This window comes from Lissotriton vulgaris, chromosome 3_2, assembly GCF_964263255.1.
Source record: "Lissotriton vulgaris chromosome 3_2, aLisVul1.2, whole genome shotgun sequence".
NCBI lineage: Eukaryota > Metazoa > Chordata > Amphibia > Caudata > Salamandridae > Lissotriton > Lissotriton vulgaris.
The window spans coordinates 252364011-252383103 of record NC_141690.1 but is presented as its reverse complement, the minus strand read 5'-3'; positions in this window follow the sequence as shown (position 1 = coordinate 252383103).

The window sequence follows — 19093 nt, the reverse complement described above, 5'->3', positions numbered from 1 at the left end:
GAAGAAGGAATTTGGGCCTTCTTACAGAAAAGCAGTACCTGTCTTGGCAGTCACCGGAACAAGATCAGTTGTACTACCGCCCCTTGCTGGTAAAAAGGAGAACAGAGTCATGTCTATCGACCTAGTAAAACCACAAGCATGTGGCCTATAATCAACAGTAGGCCCAGTGGACTCCCAAGAAACAACAGAATACCCAAACTTGCAACAATCCAAGAGGTTCAAACTGAAAGACTAATCACATTAGATCAGCCTGCAGTGCACAATGAAGGACTATGCAATAATGCCATGGAACTCGTGCCTCTTGAGACACAGATTGAAACAGTTCGTCAAGAAACAACACCAGTCTACACTAATGTGGCATCAGAAAGTGCTACCGAGAGACAGATTGAAAGAACAATCCCAACAATTGACAGAACTGCCTCTGGTTATTTCATCAACTTCGACAACTTCTCTGAAGATCAAAACGACCCCGAAGTGATGCCAGAAACAAAAAAGTATTCTAAAGAAAATACAACAGGACTCCTTCAACAAATCAAAGAATTATATCTGGATTCACCGTTGATTGAGCATTGGATTATTTCAGGGGTATTCATACTCCTACTATGCGCCATTTTAGTGTTAATTTTAGGAAAGTTTATTACAATTGAATGGACACAGCAAGTCAGAACATCAACCTAGTCCTGAAACCACACAGATCATCCCACGTGAAGAAAAGAGAACTGTCAACAGTAAATGTCACAGCAATTCCAATACCTGGTGGGGTAGTATGGGAGAAAACTGACTATGAGATATATGGTCCGGTCGAAATCCTGAAGTATCCTCATCAACTGAAGGTTTCCTTAAGTGACTTTGTAACACCTAGTACATTCTCTGATGATTGGGACTTTAACAGTATTAATGACATGATGTCTGATTTAGTAATGTCAGCTAGATTCACAGATCATGATTATTTACAAGGTTCATCTAGTTATGAGCAGTTATTCTGTTACACACACTATGGTGATCATTATTTGCATAAATCTGCACAGCCTAGAAATGTTTTTTATGTATAATCAATGGGAACATTGTGCTACACCACCTAAAAGCAGTTCTAATGCATTTTTTGAGAAATTCAAATACTTCTCAGGGTTTAACACCAGTGATGCAGAAACGTTTTATTACAAACTGTTAGATAAAACAGGAATGAAAACAATGCTGACAAATTCTAAATTGATGTATTCAGAAGCATTTTATGATAAAATGATGACATTTGGTTTTGATTATAGGAAAAATAACATTGAAACGAAAACAATTTGGGGTACAAAAGATTGGCAGGGCCTTGAAGCACTATTTAGAACCTGCATGATACCAGAACAAATGTTGTTTTTAAATGACACAATACACCAAACATCCTGTCTTGGCCTAGCTAAGTTCAAAGACCTTAAAACACCGTCTATTCCAAAGCCAATACCTGAAAATTCAACTACAGATATTGAGTTAGACGTTTCACAAATTTTACATTTTAACAGAACACATCCTGATTGGAAAAAGTGGTTAATCTGGCCTATTGACACAAACAACTGTCAAGATAGATTCCTGAATAAAACACAGGGTTTAAAAATGACCAGACTAGACCCGAGATACTCCCAGAGACAACATCCAGGGATAATAACGACATACAGTGTAGGGAAACTCTGCCTTGAATGGCTAACATCATCCACACTGGCTGAAATTAAGCAACACTTGTCTTTACTAAAAGATGGTGTTGATTTGCGCGATTTCATTATTGGACCACGCAAACAGCTTCAAAAGCGTTTCATAGCGACCAGTATCTATGCTGCGTACAACGAGGCTTGGAAAGTCAAACAAATTGAAACAGCTGAAAAAATACGAGAAATTGATCGTATTAATTTGGAAAAATCACTTTCTGTAGTAGACAATGGGTTAATGACTATGACTTCCAGAATATATTCGTTGGACAATATTGTATCCTCTGCCTTTGATGTGATAGACAGAGACTTGCTAATGTTACAACATGGCCAGTCGCAATTACGTTCTATTATAGAATTAGGGTGGACGCTGCAAAATCTTCGTTCAGGCTATGTGCCTTGGCGTTTAATCAACACAAACACATTATTTTCCATTTTTAACCTTACTGATAAACAGATCAGTTTGGCACAGAAAGGAGCAGACTATACAATCCTGAGCATCGAAAAACTTGAGAGATTACCATTGACAATGTCAGAGAGTCCTGTCATTGAATGGATAATGAACGGAATTATCACAATTCCGATAACAACTTTCCGATTTAAAAAATGCCCTGAGTACATACCTGCTGGCCAGTATGAACGATTGGGTAAAGGTTATGTAAAATCAGAATGGAAATTACCATACACACATTCTTGCTATAGTGACAGCGTCAAAAATGTATTTCTTAGTGGTGACAACTGTAAACATTCACTGAGCGGTACACTTTTGTGTCAGGGTATTAATTTACACGGAGCATGTGATGGGAATTCTAACAACCTTTCATGCCACCAGCTAGTCACACCTGCAACTCAGATAGAGCCCTTCTTTATGCAACTTGCAAACGGGAGTTACATTCTTAGAACGGATCACAGATGTTGTGGCCTTGTGCCAGGGAAAAGTTATCTAGTAAGAGTAACATCCATGGTCAAATGCTGTATGCAGGCATTGTTCCCGAGTGGGCCTGCAGACACAGTGACTCCCATCTGGCCTCGTCTGAATCTCTATTCTATACGAATTGATACTTTAAGCAAAATGAAATCTGTACTTTTGCAGACAACAGTGCCTATAACGTCATCAAAAGAGACGTATGATCTTCTAGTTGCAAGGACAGCTACTGAAGTTCATGAACTTTTATCAACAAATTGCCCCGTGCATTTCGTAGAAATGCTGAGCCAACTCCTTAACATGTCTAGTGCCACAGGCATCCCAGGCATATTTAAGACGATTTTTACGGGACTGCTAACACCTTTTCAAGCAATTCTGGGAATCGTTCCGAATTTTGTTCACTCTGTTTTTGGCGGCATACCACTATTTTTGGGACTCGTTGCAGGGATTTTATTTTTGACCCTGCTGCTTCGTTATGGCAAGCCGAAACTCAGACATAGCTCCCATGGGAATGGAAGAGACAATCCTAGCAATGTGCTACTGGGACAGGATAACTAACGTCCTTGGATTGGCCAGGCTGAGAGATCTAAACATGACCTGGTTCCTTTCATTCAGACCTATATGGCAAAATTGCATTTTACCTGTGCTACGATGTATGCTTTGTGGCGATGAATGCGTGTTGGACATCTGTCTTTCACTTCCATCAGCAGTACCAATGGACGTCGATACTTTGCTAAGTCCGATAAAGGCTCACGCATTGTGTTGTTCCCAGCGGCTACCAATCCTGATGACGGCATTCGTGGAGACTCCTGTGCTACAACCAAGTGGTAACAGTGGAGTGAGTGACAAAAGCAACATCATCCAGGTACAACGTTCTGTGAGCATTGCTGGTCCTGCCCTTGATGACAGCAATCATTCTCACACCTGCCAAGTTACAGCGCTATCTAATTTGGTTGAACTATCACCTGATTTTGTAGACCAATTCTTTGAGAGCCTGTCTGATATGATGTTCTCACCCGAACAGAAACAATAACTTTTGAGAAGCTTTCCGACACACAGCGTTCCCATGAACTCTGAATTCGGCCTTCAGTTTTGAACAACAAAAACTGCTAAAAGCGTTGGAAATCTATTTTTTCCCCGTTCAAGCAATAATTCTTTTGAATTGAAATTTTTTTAATATTGACCCTTTTTTGGCACAAACAAATTCTTAGCTTAGGGTAAAATCTATTCTTAAAGAACAGAAGTTCAAACTTCTATTTCTACACACATCTAGAGACATAATAACTTACATCAGCCTCTAGCACATGTTATTGCAATGCATTTATATGTGATGATTTATCTCGCCCTTCTTCTGTTCAGAGATACTTCATGTGTAATTCTTTTTGCATAATCGTTCATTAATTTCATATGCAATAATTTTTGAATGACTCTATGCTTCAAAAACGTACAGTACCTAAATTTCACGTATTACAATATACGCCTATTTCAAATGCATTTATGTATTTTGGGGTGGGCAATGTTACACATGCATCCTATTGCTCTAGTTTTAGTAATTTGATGGACATGAAAATGTGGAGTGGGTGTTGCGTGTTTATCTAGGTTCCTGATCGATACTGTGACCTTATGCCCCTATTCGGCTATAAATCCATTTATTCCCTATATTGGCATAACCGTTCAAGTGCGGTATTCAGAAAAGTCATCTCTGGCCTCACACGAACAGAGCCACATTCCAGAATAGTTCTCTGCCACTTCCTTTGCAACCAATTAGTGCAATGACAGAGCAGAAGTCACTATCTGATATTCCTAGATTAACACTCCGAGTTCTTCAACAAGATAAAAACTCAGCAAACCTGGAAATCCCCGCTTGCTGTGTTTTGATTAGTAATGGAACTCTAATGAGCAACTGATAGCTATCACTTCCTAGTGACATCTTTAATTGACGTCTTATGTCCAGCAAACTTGCGTCAAACCCGGCACCTGTCAGGTATAAATACTACCAACGTTGCCTTAAGCAAATGCTGTGTTGCTGAGCCTGTTGCCCGTAGCCTGTGCTGCAGCCTGCTACCCTGTTGCCAGCTGATGCTGCTGCCCCGCTGCTGTTGGTGAAGCTACTGATACCATTATCGCTGCTAAAGCGCGAACGATGGTGTGGTGAGCTTAGGAGCTGAACAGCCGTCCCTCTGCGAAGAGCCCAGCAGATGCCAAGCTGCCCGCGGACGCTGTCCCCCCTCCTCCTCTCGACGCGCTGAAAAGAGACGCTGCCTTTCTCGTGCTGAGAAATCCAGCTCCAGCGTTTCTAGTCTGCCCTCGCGGGTGACTGGGATACCGAGTTCCCCCTGAAGGAAATACCAGACTTCCATCATTCTATTCAGAGGTATGGTGTTGACTAAACCCTTAAAAGAGAATTCTTGAAGCAAACCTTGGCAAAACCAACTTAACTTAAAGCTACTTACTTACTCCCCTTCCACGTGTTAGGCTTAGGTCAGGCACACTGGGGTAGGCGTAGTTAGAAGCACCAGTTGAGTATTTTAGCCTAATGTATATATGACTGTATATATGTTTTATTACTTTTAACCATTGTATGGCTAAGAAACCATATCAATGCTTTTACAGTATTATTTCGCAATACTTATCTTACTGTACGTACTTTTTATCATAACAATTCTTGCAATTGTGGCAATACATTTCTCTTGTACGAGAAGAAAGACTGTTCAATAAATGTTAACCCTTTATTGACAAATGCCCGTCTCTCTATTCTCTACATAACGTGAAAGTAAACTGCACTAACCTGACTGAGTGAAATACCTGTCTATTGTTTCACACGACCCTAGAGATTGACTCTTGATCTGAGGAGCAAAGTTGTCATGTTGCACGGTTGTTGGAAAGCTGAATCCCTTCTTGTCTGTGCCAGGGAAGCTGATCACTTCCCATGCAGAGAAGAAAGTTTCCAGTGACCTCTGAGCTAGTTGGTAACACACCCAATTAAGTTTAGCATAGTCAGTGGAGGCCTGGAATATCCGCAGTTCCACGTCAATACTACTGTTTGTGTTATTCCAATGCGCAGGGCCTAGTGGGAAACTAGGAACTACACTACAGGATCAACACCGGATGATTCTGTAATTGATACAGTAGGCGTGGGAGCGCGACTATCTTAAAGATGGCCGATCTGCCCTGAATGGAAAGCGGCATCCTGGCCCATGCCTTAAGATCTTCACGTTTTCGTTCCCAGACCGGGGTGATATTGCGCTCCAGGGCTACGGAAGCGTCTTCTGTGAGGTACACCCCGAGGTATTTCACGCCGTCTACCGTCACCTGCAGCCCATCGGCCCACTCACCCAGTGGCTGCGGACCTCCTAGAGTCCAGAGTGTGGACTTCCCAGTGTTCATATATAGCCCCGACGTTGCTCCAAAAATTTGCAGGATCCGCATAATGCGAGGCCCCGAGCGTTCCAGGTTAGTGAGAAAAAATAACACGTCGTCGGCGTATAGGGCTATTCTATCCGCCACACCAGATGACCACTGAAAGCCCCTCAGCTGGGCATCGATCCGCACCCACGCCGTGAGGGGTTCCATTGCGAGCGCAAAGAGGTACGGGGAGAGGGGACACCCCTGCCTGGTTCCCCGCCGGATACTGAAAGAACGAGAAATGCCACCGCAAACACGCACCGCTGCCGTCAGGTCCATGTAGAGAAGCCGTATGTATACTAAGAATCGGGGACCCAGATTCAGGCGACCCAAGAGAGCAAACAGATATGTCCAGCTCAAAGAGTCGAACGCCCTATCCATGTTCGCCAGCAGCAACGCAGCCCGCTCTCCCAGACCCCGCCAAGCCGAGATCGCAACCTGAGCTCGCCTGATGTTATGGCGAGTGGCCCGCTGGGGCATAAAGCCGGCCTGGTCCGGATGGACCAAGTCCGTGATGTAGGGCTTGAGCGTGTTGGCGAGGGCTTTCGCCAAAATCTTGGCCTCGGTATTGAGCAACGAAATAGGTCTGTAGGACTCGTGTCTCTCAGGGGGGCGCCCCGGCTTCAGGAAAATTACAACCTCCGCATGTCTCCAGTCCGGGGGCAGCACTCCCCTCTCACGTGCCTCCTCGATAACCGGCCGGAAATGGGGTGTCAACAGCGTCGCGTAGTGTCTAAAAAATTCACACGGGAACCCATTCGGGCCCGGTGCCTTACCCGGGTTAAGCTCACCCAGGGCAGTGCCCAGCTCTTCATCCGTCAGAGGCCGGTCAAGTACATCGCGGACCTCATCCGAAACGGCCCGAGGCGGAAGATCGTCAATGAAGCGCTGTACCATGACGGCATCCAGGCACTCCCGAGACGCATACAGGGTCTCGTAGTAGGAGGCAAAGCTAACAGCAATCGCTTTGGGCTCCAACAGCAGCTCCCCCTCGGGGTCGACTATCTGGGGCAGTGGCTGTGCATGCATAATGCCCTGGCGCAGGCGGTGGAGCATTTTACACGATTTTTTGCCCCATTGGTATATGCGGCTCTGTGTGGCCAGCCAAACCTGGCGGGCCTCATTCAACAATACCGAAGTATACTGTTGTTGCGCCACAACCAGCTAATGTCTTATCCATTCGCCATCTTCCCCCCGACCCCTGTGCTCCAGGTCCTCCAAGTCTGCCTCCCGCCGCACCAGTTCCCTACGCTTCTCCCTCCGCGCTGCCGAGCACCATGAAATGTCAACCCCTCTCATGTTGGGTTTCATGGCCTCCCACAGGACTGCCGGGGATGTCACTGAGCCCACGTTGACGGACAGAAAGTGCGCAAGTTCACAAGTAACGTGGGCGCGATAGGAGGGCTGTGTTAACTGCCAGGGCGACAGGCGCCACCTGAATGGCTGCCTAGTGCGCCCTGTGCTGACCAGTACGGTGAGGTTCCGTGACGATCGTAAGTGGTGTTTTTGACTCGTACGAATATGGTCGAGTCTGGTATCTATGAACCGCAAATGACGAGTTTAGTGGGTGTACGCATTTTCGCTGGACTAACCTAAACCGTTCGTTTGTTTCGTGGGTTTCTACATCCGAGCCCACGGGTTCCATCTTAGATGCGGCATCCATTTTGTCTCTTGCCCTCAAGTAGCCAGCGAACGGACGCTGTCCGCTTCGCGACCCTGGGATTCCCAAACTCTTGCTGAAGACACGTTTCCTTTGAGGGTGTTTTTATGATAAGGGGAACGGCACTGTAAGGCAGATGGCCCCGCTCGAGGCTCATCTTGCCGTGCCGGTCTATTGTCTTAGCCGTGCATCTCATTAGGCACGTCCCTTTGATGCCTGCAGCTCGTGTTTCCCGATACCACCCCCTTTACACCCTTTTCGATCTCCCCACTGTTTCTGTCTTCCTCTGCACCTGTTTCTGTCCTTTCCTCGATCTGTTTATTGTTGATTGGAATGTACTAATGGTGGGAAGATGGGTTTTACAGTTGGGAACCAAGTTGTAACCTTTTGTGTACCATGTTAACCTATGGAAGAAAACTGTATAAAAGGAGCGACCCACAGTAGCAATTTGAATCATGCTCCGTGAACCTACGTTATGTACTTCTCGTGACTTCTGTGTTCCCTGCAGTAAATAAACCTCGAAATCTTTGACGCCGAAGGAAGTGTCCCGTGTCTCTGTCATTTGTACGCCGGAACAGGTTACCCACGAAGGTTTCAGGTGTTGTCCCCTGGAACCGCTGGCTTTTAGGAAAACCCAGCCCTTCAGTTGGCGCCCAACGTTGGGCTGCATCAGTGGTACCGGTCCAAGCCCGACGATCGTGAGGAACTTTGTGTGAAATCTCCGAGGGAAGGTGCACCCCGCTTCATCGATCCTGTTGTCGAAACAAGTGGCCCGACGACTTTTCCCGCGAAGATCCCCGCCTCCTGACGGCTGCGACGGACTGCTGCCCTGACTGTAGACCTGTTTTGGTGCCTGGCGTAGACCTTGGTACAGCGAGACGATTGACGGGCCTTCCTGGTGACGCCATCGATCTTTGAGTTAAGTATTTGTGGGTCGCTCCCAGAGTCCTTAGTTGTGGGTGCTTAGTTGTTGCATGGTTCCATTGCATTTGTGGTTCTTAGTACTTGGTTCTTTGTTGTGATATTTGACGTCTGCAGTCGCCAAAAACCGAGGGTTTTTACTCTTTGCAGGGACATTGTTAATCCTATAACCCTTGAAGTTTGTGAAACTCGGCTAGTGTGCAAGATGCCTGGCCGTAGTACTTTGTTCAGTTGTTTTAGACGTTGTGGTGCGGATTCCCGACTGGAGGATTCGTGTCCGATACCTCCGGTTGGAACTCCAACTTATGAGCTATATAGCAAGCATGGGTTAGGTCCGATTACCTTTAATGAATATTGGATTCGCTATACTAAAAAGGATGGTGTCCTCAGTTGGTCACCTCATGGTAGTTTTGAGACCCCGATCTTAGATAATTTAGAAGCTAAATTGTTTCAGAAAAAATCAAGGCCGGCCATGTTTGATGCCTTTCGGTTGTGGCGTAAAGAAGCCAAACAGAGAGAAATCAGACAGATTAAACGCAATAAGAGAGAAGGAGTTGTTACTACGGTAAGAAATGCAGAGCAGTTTCAGCGAGATAAGGAGGAAAAGGAAAAAGAAGTTTTCGATAGATTGCAACGTATGTCTGTAGACAAGTGTTATCCTGCTTTACCGACAAGTACAGATAAGAAGGAGGAATCTGCAGATGACCCTTTAATGTCCTATCTTTTGAAGTCGCCACCTCCGTACGTACAGGGCACTGTACCTCCTGTGGTTCCTCCTGCCCCTGTTCTTCCTGCTCCTGTTCCACAACCTGTTCCTCAAAATGTTCCTGCTCCTCTACCTGCTTCCGTCGCTACTGCTCCTCCACTTGTACTTCCCCATACTCCTGCTCCCGCTGCTCCCACTGCTCCAGCTGTTCTGGTTACTCCTGCTGTCTCTTCTGCTTCTGGTACTTCTCTTGTTACACCGTTGGGTTACTCTTTGTCTCCATCTGTTCGATGTCGTACCCCCTCTGTTGCTGCTAACTTCTTCAATTCTCTTGGACCTATTCTTGAGTCCGCTGGTTCGCACGGTCCTCAAAGACGAAGTCAGCTTCCTGGTGGTAGGGAGCATGACTCATTGTATAATATGGCTATGGGTTGGATGAAATACCCCTTTCGAAATCCTCCTCGTGTAGTGTTAGATACGTTTTGCCAATTCAACATACCGACGCAAAGGTTCGTGTTTGAAGAAATGTGCAAGGCTTTACGTGACCTAATATCGGCTGATGCATCTGATGAGGTGTTAACTGCTCTGACTAACCTTCAGCTCCAGTTTGCAAGCGGAATGTTGGTGGGCACCAATGTCCGACGTGCTGTCGAGCAATTATTGTCTTTTTGTCCTTCTACGACGCCTCGGGCATTGTTTGTGGAGGACATTGAAGGATCGCTTGCAGCGCCTGGTCAGTACCCCATGCGCGAAGTTCCACCAGTGTGGATGCCAGGTGATGCTAATGCTGTTCCTATCATCCTGACGCACTTTCAAAGAGTGTGGATCCATCTTCCATGGAAGCGATCGGAAGTTTTGCAGGTAAAGCAATCTTTGCCTGACCCTCGCAAAAATCCTGCAGGGTATTATAAAGAATTATCGCAGCTCGTAGATGCTACGATAATGAATCTTGCTGATATCGATATGCTGTTTGGCAATGTCGTACCGCAACCGGTATGGGCAAAGATTCGTCAGGAAGACCATGCGGGAGAACTAGGCGGTGACTGGAATGCATTGCGGGCTGCTGACGCTTTGCAAGTTGGTGGGGCCAAGCCTGATCAATTAATTACGGCTTTGCCTCAGAGAATTATCGCTCTGATGAAAACGCTTATGCCAGCTATGAAGGTAAATTGGGACAAACTGTCCGCTTGCAAGCAAAAGAAGGATGAGAGTGTCTCTGACTTCTTCACGAGATTTGAGGAGGCATTCATTGACCATAGTGGTCAGGATATGGGTACTGAAGGAGGTCAGCGATTGTTTGTGGATAAGTTTGTCTCTAATTTACTACCCGACTTAAGCAACAAATTGCGTAATTCAGAAAGTGTGTGGGCTGTTTCCACTTCTGCTCAAATATTGGCCACGGCCCAATATTATGAGAATAGGGAGAAAGAGGAGAATGATCGTGCTGACAAGAAAACGAAAGAGCTCAAAACTAAAGTGTTGTTACAACAGGCGTATCCTCCACGTTCGAATCAGAATGATTCGCAACAACGGAACAGATCACAATCTCAGTCGAATAGGTCACAATCACGAAATGATTCCTCTTCGCAGAGATCTTCGTTAGGGTATAATCAGTGTGCCTATTGTAGGAATGAGGGTCATTTAAAATTTGATTGTCCAGTTCTGAATGAGCGTAATAGTGGTAATTCGTCTAGAGGAGGTCGTGGTGGTTCTCAACAGACATCACGTGGTAGAGGTCGCGGTGCTCAAAACGATCGTTCTACTGACACTTCTGATTCCAATAATTGTTTTGATCAGCGCGGATCGTCACAAGGGCGATCTGCTCAGTACAATGTGGATGATTATTACGTCGATCAGGATGCTGACGACGGTAATTACTAGGACAGCCATAGACAAGGAGAGGGAGTAGTATCAGTTCCGGTTGATCAGAGAGGGCCTTACGTCGCAGTTGCCACCTCGGGCGTCGTTAAACCTTTTCTGTTGGACACTGGTGCAGCGAAAAGTTCCATAATGCATTCGAAACTCCCTGGCGCACCTTTGTCTGGCTTAACAAATGTTTCCGTTGGATTCTCCGGCGCCCCTGTTAGCAATCCGGTTTCGTGCCCTTTGCCTCTTACGATTGGGCCTCGTGAGCTGAAAGCTCCGCTGATTTTGACCACTGGTTGTGGTGAAAATCTTTTGGGCCTGGATTTGCTGAAACGTCTGTATGCGACTTTGTATTGTTCTCCTGCGGGAGTAAAGCTTACGCTAGGTGAGAGAGTTGTCTCTCCTATGTACTTATCCATCGATAAGCTTCCACCGGAATTGAGTTCTCTTCCTGCATCTTTGTGGGCAACAGGTCCCAACGACGTGGGCCTGCTTGACATCTCCCCTTATGTTGTTCATTTGAAATCTAACGTTCGACTGCCACGTATTCCCCAGTATCGTATCTCCCTTGATGGTGAGCGAGCATTGTTAGCTATTATCTACGATCTGATTGAAAAAGATGTTATCGAGGAGACTCGGGGAAACGTGTGCAATAGTCCTGTACTGCCCATTTTGAAGCGCACGGATCCATCAAAACCACCTGTTTATCGTTTTGTTATCGATTTACGGGAGGTAAATTAAATTGTGATTCCTCAGTTCCCTGTTGTGCCTGACATCACGGCGCTACTGACTCTATTCCAGCCTCTGCATCTTGGTTCTCTGTGATAGATCTGAAGAATGCTTTCTTCAGTATCCCGATTGCTGAGGAAAGTAGAGACCTTTTCGGTTTCTCTCTTGGTGGCCGCAGCTTCCGGTTTAAACGTGCTCCTCAGGGCTACTGTGAGAGTCCATCGATATACAGTCAAGCCTTGAAGGGTCAACTTGATGCGTTTGTGTTGCCGGCTGGTGCAGCCTTGATCCAATATGTCGACGACTTATTGGTGGCTGCAGATACTCAGGACATTTGCAAACTCGCAACGGTATCGTTGTTGCAGCATCTCTGTGACTTACATCACAAGGTGTCGCCTTCTAAACTTCAATATTGTTGTCAAGAAGTAACCTATCTAGGTCACTTATTGTCAAAGGAGGGAAGAAGGTTGACCCCAGAGAGAATTGCAGCGATTGCTCGAATGACTGTGCCAACGACTCAGAGAGATGTGCGTGCCTTTTTAGGTATCACGTCATACTGCAGACAGTGGATTCCGAATTTTTCATTGTTAGCAAAACCATTAGTAGCTCTTACGTGCAAGGATGTTCCAACTCCTTTACCATGGACGGAAGAATGTCAGAAAAGTTTTTCTGAACTGCGTGACGCGTTGTGTTCGGCTCCTGTGTTAGGGACCCCTGACTACAGTAAGCCGTTTACACTATACGTTCACGAGAGAGAAGGTTGTGCGTTAAGCGTCTTGACGCAACAATTCGGCGGTAAGCAACGTCCATGTGCACATTTTTCCTCGACCTTGGACCCGGTAGCTAGAGCACTGCCGAGTTGTCTGAGAGCAACAGCGGCAGCTGCGGTGTCCATCCGACAATCTGCAGGATTGTTCATGGATAATATGCTTCGGTGATGGTTCCGCATGCAGTTGACACTCTCTTGAATCGTAAAAAAAACCAGCACTTGACGAGTGCAAGGTTGTCTGGTTATGAGTTGACGCTTTTGGCAAGTCACATTCAGATAAAACGTTGTAATGTCCTGAACCCGGCGACTTTGTTGCCAATTAGTATGGAGTCAGATGAAGTAACACCTCATGACTATTATTTACGGACTGAGGAGGAAACGAAAGGTCGCGTGGACCTTAAAAACACTCCTTTGGAAGATCCCGATGGGACTTTGTATGTGGATGGGTCATGTTTTAAATTGCCGAATGGTGATGTAACGACTGCGTATGCTGTGGTGACATTAAATACTGTTGTGGAAACTGCGAGATTGAATCAGAATTCTGCTCAGGCTGCAGAGCTGATTGCCTTGACTAGAGCGTGCGTGTTGTCGAAAGGGAAACGGGTGAATGTGTTTACCGACAGCCAATACGCTTTTGGTGTCGCGCATAGCTTTGGACTTTTGTGGCGAGAGAGAGGTTTAATGACATCGCATGGTACGAAGATCCAACACGGACAGCTCGTGAATGATCTCTTGGATGCACTTACATTGCCCAAGCAGGTGGCGATTGTCAAATGTAGTGCGCACCGTAAGGTGACGGATGATGTTGGTCGTGGTAATGCGTTCGCTGATGAGACTGCTAAGGAGACTGCCCGGAACCTTAGCATTAGGATGTATGTGACGAGTTCGATTAGGTGGCCTACAGAGACCAGTATGTGTGAGGATACCATCGAGAGTGTGAAAATGATTCAGAATGAGGCCACCGAAACTGAAAAGATGAAGTGGAAAGAGAGTACGGGAAAGTTGGTTGCGAATGGTTGTTGGATTGATTTGTCAGAGAATAGGAGGTGGATGTTGCCAGATGTGTATGTACTGGCTGTTGTGACGATGGCACACGGCTTAGCACATATTAGCGCGAAAGGTATTTGTAAGTTGTTATCCCCTGTATGGAAGAATGATGGTATTACGAAGTGTGCTGAGAGATTGGTGAAGAATTGTATGATATGCATGATGTACAATCCTGGAAAAGGAACCCCTACACCTCCTGGCCATTTTGCTCCCCCTTCATGTCCCTTTGAGGTGATTCAGCTAGACTTCATCCATATGGAGCGATGCAATAACCTGAAATACGTTTTAGTTGTGGTTTGCGCATTCTCCCGATGGATCGAAGCCTACCCCCTCAAAGATAACACTGCTCTGTCCACTGCGAAAATCCTACTGAAGGAATACTTTCCTCGGTATGGAATGCCTCGAATTGTATGGTCTGATAACGGAAGTGAGTTTGTGGGGAGTGTGATGAAGAGTGTGTGTAAGGGCCTTGGAATTACTCAGAAATTCCACAGCGCCAATCATCCCCAGTCAGCAGGTTTGGTTGAAGGGTACAATGGCACCCTCAAACTGAAGCTGGCGAAGGTTCAGGCTACGACTGGTCTTTCGTGGCCTGACGCCTTACCTCTAGCCCTTCTGTCCACTAGGGCGACTGTACACTCCCGAGTAGGGCTTAGTCCCTACGAGATTGTGTTCGGCCGCCCTGCGAATGTTTGGGGGGTTCCTAGACCGAGTGTGTTCTCTGATCTTGAGTACCCAATGTTGATCGATTATCTGCATGATCTGACTGCTAAACTGAGGTTAATTCACCAACAGGTCTTTGAAGCACTGCCGACGCAGACGGAGGGTCCAGGCCACCAGCTCCAGCCTGGAGACTGGGTGGTGACGCGAACTTTGGACGTAAAAGAAACCTTGAGCCCCGCTTTACTGGACCTTACCAAGTTCTTCTCGCCACGAGGACTGCTGTTCGTTTGGAAGGTCGTAAACACTGGGTGCACGCCACCCATACTAAAAAGGTACCTCTACCTTTGCCGGCAGACTCGTGGGTGAGGAAAGGCATTGCTTCATCTGAAACGGAAACATCGCAGACCTTTGTTCCTTTTAGCGACGCTCAGCTTGTTGGAGAACCCTCAGCGCAGCAGGACGACATTGTTGAACAATTGCCACCTACAAACTCAAGATCTGAACAATTGACTGACCAGCAGAACTCTGTCCCACTATCGGATCAGTTGTTTGATGAACAGACACGTCCAGGGAGAAGCCGATACTTCCTGAGATCTAATACTAAGGACAAATAAAAAAGTTTTTGCTTTCTCCCTTGACATCCACATTACCCCATTGACACCAGTCAGTCTGAACACACTCGTACCATTTTGATTTTTGTAAATATTGTGAGTTTGTTTCCACATGTTTTTGCTTCCACAGTTTGGAAATATTGTGTATAATTGTAAATAAGTACCTTACATCCGGGTGTACCGTAGGGCCGCGCGTGTACTTCCTTCTGGTTAGTAGGTCTTGACACTAGGTCGAAGGCCGTTGATTCCTGGGAACTCCTGGGGATTGACTACTGCTACACAGAACGAAGTGCGTCAAGAAACGTTGCGGACGGTTTTAAAGGATGCCGTTCTCTAAGCTTTGGATTTGGAAAAAGCTCAGGTTCAAAGATTCAAGTTGCAACAAATTACTCGTACAAAATGCTTCATGATTCAAGTGTTCCTACTGTTTCTAATTGTTTCTTCGCTATTTGTGGGTGGGGTGTATTACTTGATATTGACGTTCTTGCCTTCTGCTTCACCTACCCCTTCTCCTGAACCTAAAACTACCTCCACTGTTTCTCCTCATTCCTTCCATATCTTACCCCAACACGAGCAGGCCAGACGTGCGGAATTTATGAATAATTCCTTTATTCAGCTCCTTCATCAACATCAGTTGGTGGTTAACAGTACCAATTGTTGGGTGTGTGGGTTGATGCCAAATACCACTGATAAGGGGATTCCGTACTTGGTCCTTCCATATAGTTCCCAGGGTTCAGCTCGAGCATTTAAAACAATGTTTCGAAATGCACTATATTCCTACCCCAATTGAGAGCCACGTCCTTCCCACTTTGGTCCTGGTCCGTACCACAAGCCTTTGGCTATAGCGATCGCTGATTTAGATAGGGATATCTATGAGCCGTCGCTCATCCCAGAGGAAGAGGTGCGAGCCTATAGGGATCTGAGTGAGGCTGAGTATAGTGCGCTCGTGGGTGAAAGACAGCTTAGAAGCTCGTCTCCGATATGGATCGTACCCCACCTTGGTAATTTCTGTCTAAAAGGTCGTGGCCGAAGACCGAGAGCTCATCTTGGAGAGAGTGCTTGCTCCGAGACGTATGTCTGACCGATGCTCTCGTCCCCTGTGTTTCTGACTGCCAAGGGTACGTACTTTGTCTGTCATGATTGTGCGTATACGTGGTTGCCCTCCGACTTTGCGGGCACATGTTACATTGCAAATTTGTTGCCTCCGACTTTTACAGTCACCTCCGATTACCACAAGACTCGAATTGTGAGGGGCGTGATTAGCGAAGAGGACACTGCCGGTCAAGAGGCAGGAGACTTTTTCAAAGGTTTCTTTCCGTTTTGGGGACCTATGGTTAATAGTAGGAACCTGAGACAGTTGACTCGAGTGGTGGAATCGACAGCTAATATCACTGCCAGTGCCCTTGGTAACATCACAGCAGAACTTCAGGCGGATAGGCTCATGACGTCACAAAACCGTATGGTTTTAGACGTGGTCTTAGCAGATCGAGGTGGAGTATGTAAAGTGATCCATTCGAGCTGCTGTATTTTCATTCCAGATAACGCTCCGCCTGTCTATCAAGCCATTTCAAAGTTGCATAAGATCTCTGAGTCCATACACGTGGACGTAGGGGATTGGACGCTACTTGGGTGGTTTTGGGGCCTGATGTCGACTTGGGGTTGGAAGATTCTGATGATCATCGGGGTTGTTGTAGCGTTTCTGTTCGCGTGTTGCCTTTGTGTGCAGTGTGGTCCTGCCTTATGTGGCCTCTGTGCTACAACGTGTATGAGACAGCCGCCTGTTACCAAAGGAACTCGGATGGATAGAATTATGCTGCAGCAACATCTGGATGGTTTGATGAATATCGAATATGATTCCGACTAGTGCATGCCTACATGAGGGCAAAAGGAGCGTCTGAGGTTCCGTGACGATCGTAAGTGGTGTTTTTGACTCGTACGAATATGGTCGAGTCTGGTATCTATGAACCGCAAATGACGAGTTTAGTGGGTGTACGCATTTTCGCTGTACTAACCTAAACCGTTCGTTTGTTTCGTGGGTTTCTACATCCGAGCCCACGGGTTCCATCTTAGATGCGGCATCCATTTTGTCTCTTGCCCTCAAGTAGCCAGCGAACGGACGCTGTTCGCTTCGCGACCCTGGGATTCCCAAACTCTTGCGGGTGTCTTTATGATAAGGGGAACGGCACTGTAAGGCAGATGGCCCCGCTCGAGGCTCATCTTGCTGTGCCGGTCTATTGTCTTAGCCGTGCATCTCATTAGGCACGTCCCTTTGATGCCTGCAGCTCGTGTTTCCCGATACCACCCCCTTTACACCCTTTTCGATCTCCCCACTGTTTCTGTCTTCCTCTGCACCTGTTTCTGTCCTTTCCTCGATCTGTTTATTGTTGATTGGAATGTACTAATGGTGGGAAGATGGGTTTTTACAGTTGGGAACCAAGTTGTAACCTTTTGTGTACCATGTTAACCTATGGAAGAAAACTGTATAAAAGGAGCGACCCACAGTAGCAATTTGAATCAGGCTCCGTGAACCTACGTCATGTACTTCTCGTGACTTCTGTGTTCCCTGCAGTAAATAAACCTCGAAATCTTTGACGCCGAAGGAAGTGTCCCGTGTCTCTGTCATTTGTACGCCGGAACAGGTTACCCACGAAGGTTTCAGGTGTTGTCCCCTGGCACCGTTGGCTTTTAGGAAAACCCAGTCCTTCAACGGAGATCGGAGAATGATCAGAGAGCGCCCGTGGCAAGATATCTGCCGACAGGAACCTACCGGCCATCACCCGCGGGAGGAAAATGTAGTCCAGGCGCAAAAACGAGTCTCGCGCAGCAGAGAAGTATGTGAAGTCCCTACGCGCCCCTCGCTTGTACCTCCAGGAGTCAATCCAGTCCAGCCCTGTGACCATTGCCCTCAACCGAGACACTTGCCCCTCCCTCCCCGCCACCTCGCCTGCAGCGCCCCGCCATCTGTCCCATGAGACATCCATAACGTCGTTCCAGTCTCCCCCCACAATCGATAACACTGTTGGCATATCCACCCATAGGGACATCAGCTTCTCCACTAGGGCCCATTGCAGTGGGGGCGGCGCATACACGCTACCAAGAACAACCATCTCACCACCAATCTCGCCCTGTACAAACACATACCTGCCCTGCGCGTCTAGCCATGTGCGTCTATGTGTGAAGGGAACTCTCCGATGGATCAGAACTGCCACACCCCGCGACCCCCTCGTGAAGCCTGCATGGAATATCTGCATAAAGCCATTACGCTGGAGGCAGAGCGCCTTTGTACCCAACAGATGGGTTTCCTGCAGGAGCAGTATGTCAGTTCCCCTACTTTTGGCCCACGCAAACACAGCCCCTCTCTTCACCTTATCTAGCATACCCCGCACATTCCAGCTCAGTATGCGTGTCCCACAGGGATCTAACCGAGAGCCCCCAGCATTCGAAGACATTTACGCAGCGGCTTATAATTCAAGCATGTCGTTCCACAGGTACCAACAGCAGCACTCACCACGGACCGGATGCAGCACAGCACACACAAACCCCTCCCCTGAACTAGAACAGGCCCAATCCCCAACAAAGCCCCCCCGACCCCCTAATCCCCACCCCGCACCTCCCAAACGTGGAAGCACCTGTCGTGGTCAGGGAGTGGTCCCGGCCCCAACGGGGAGCCAGGGAGCCCCCCCTTCCAATGGATCCCCTCAGCACAACCCATGTCAAACTAGGCTGTGACCCCCTTCCCAACTCTGAGAAAGCGTGGCCTCCAGCCAAGCTATAGCGCCCTGGTCAAAAAGAACTGTCAAGCAGGTGAGCAAGTATCCCATTCATCCCCCCACAGTCAAGGCACTTCAGCAGTAGCTTCCTGCGAATTCTTGTCATTGCTTGTGTTGGATCTTGGTTTTGGGCTGCGGTGTGAGCGGGAACGGCCCCGGCGCCTACGCTGATCGTCAGGACCCCCACTCGGGGGGCCCCCGGTCGAGGAGTCGGACTCACCGCCCTTTGCCGTATTGACCCGCACCCTGACTGTCTCATCTGTCCACTGAAACACGGCCTCCGGGGTGTCGAAGAAGAAGGTACGGGACTGGAAGATAACCCGCAACCGAGCC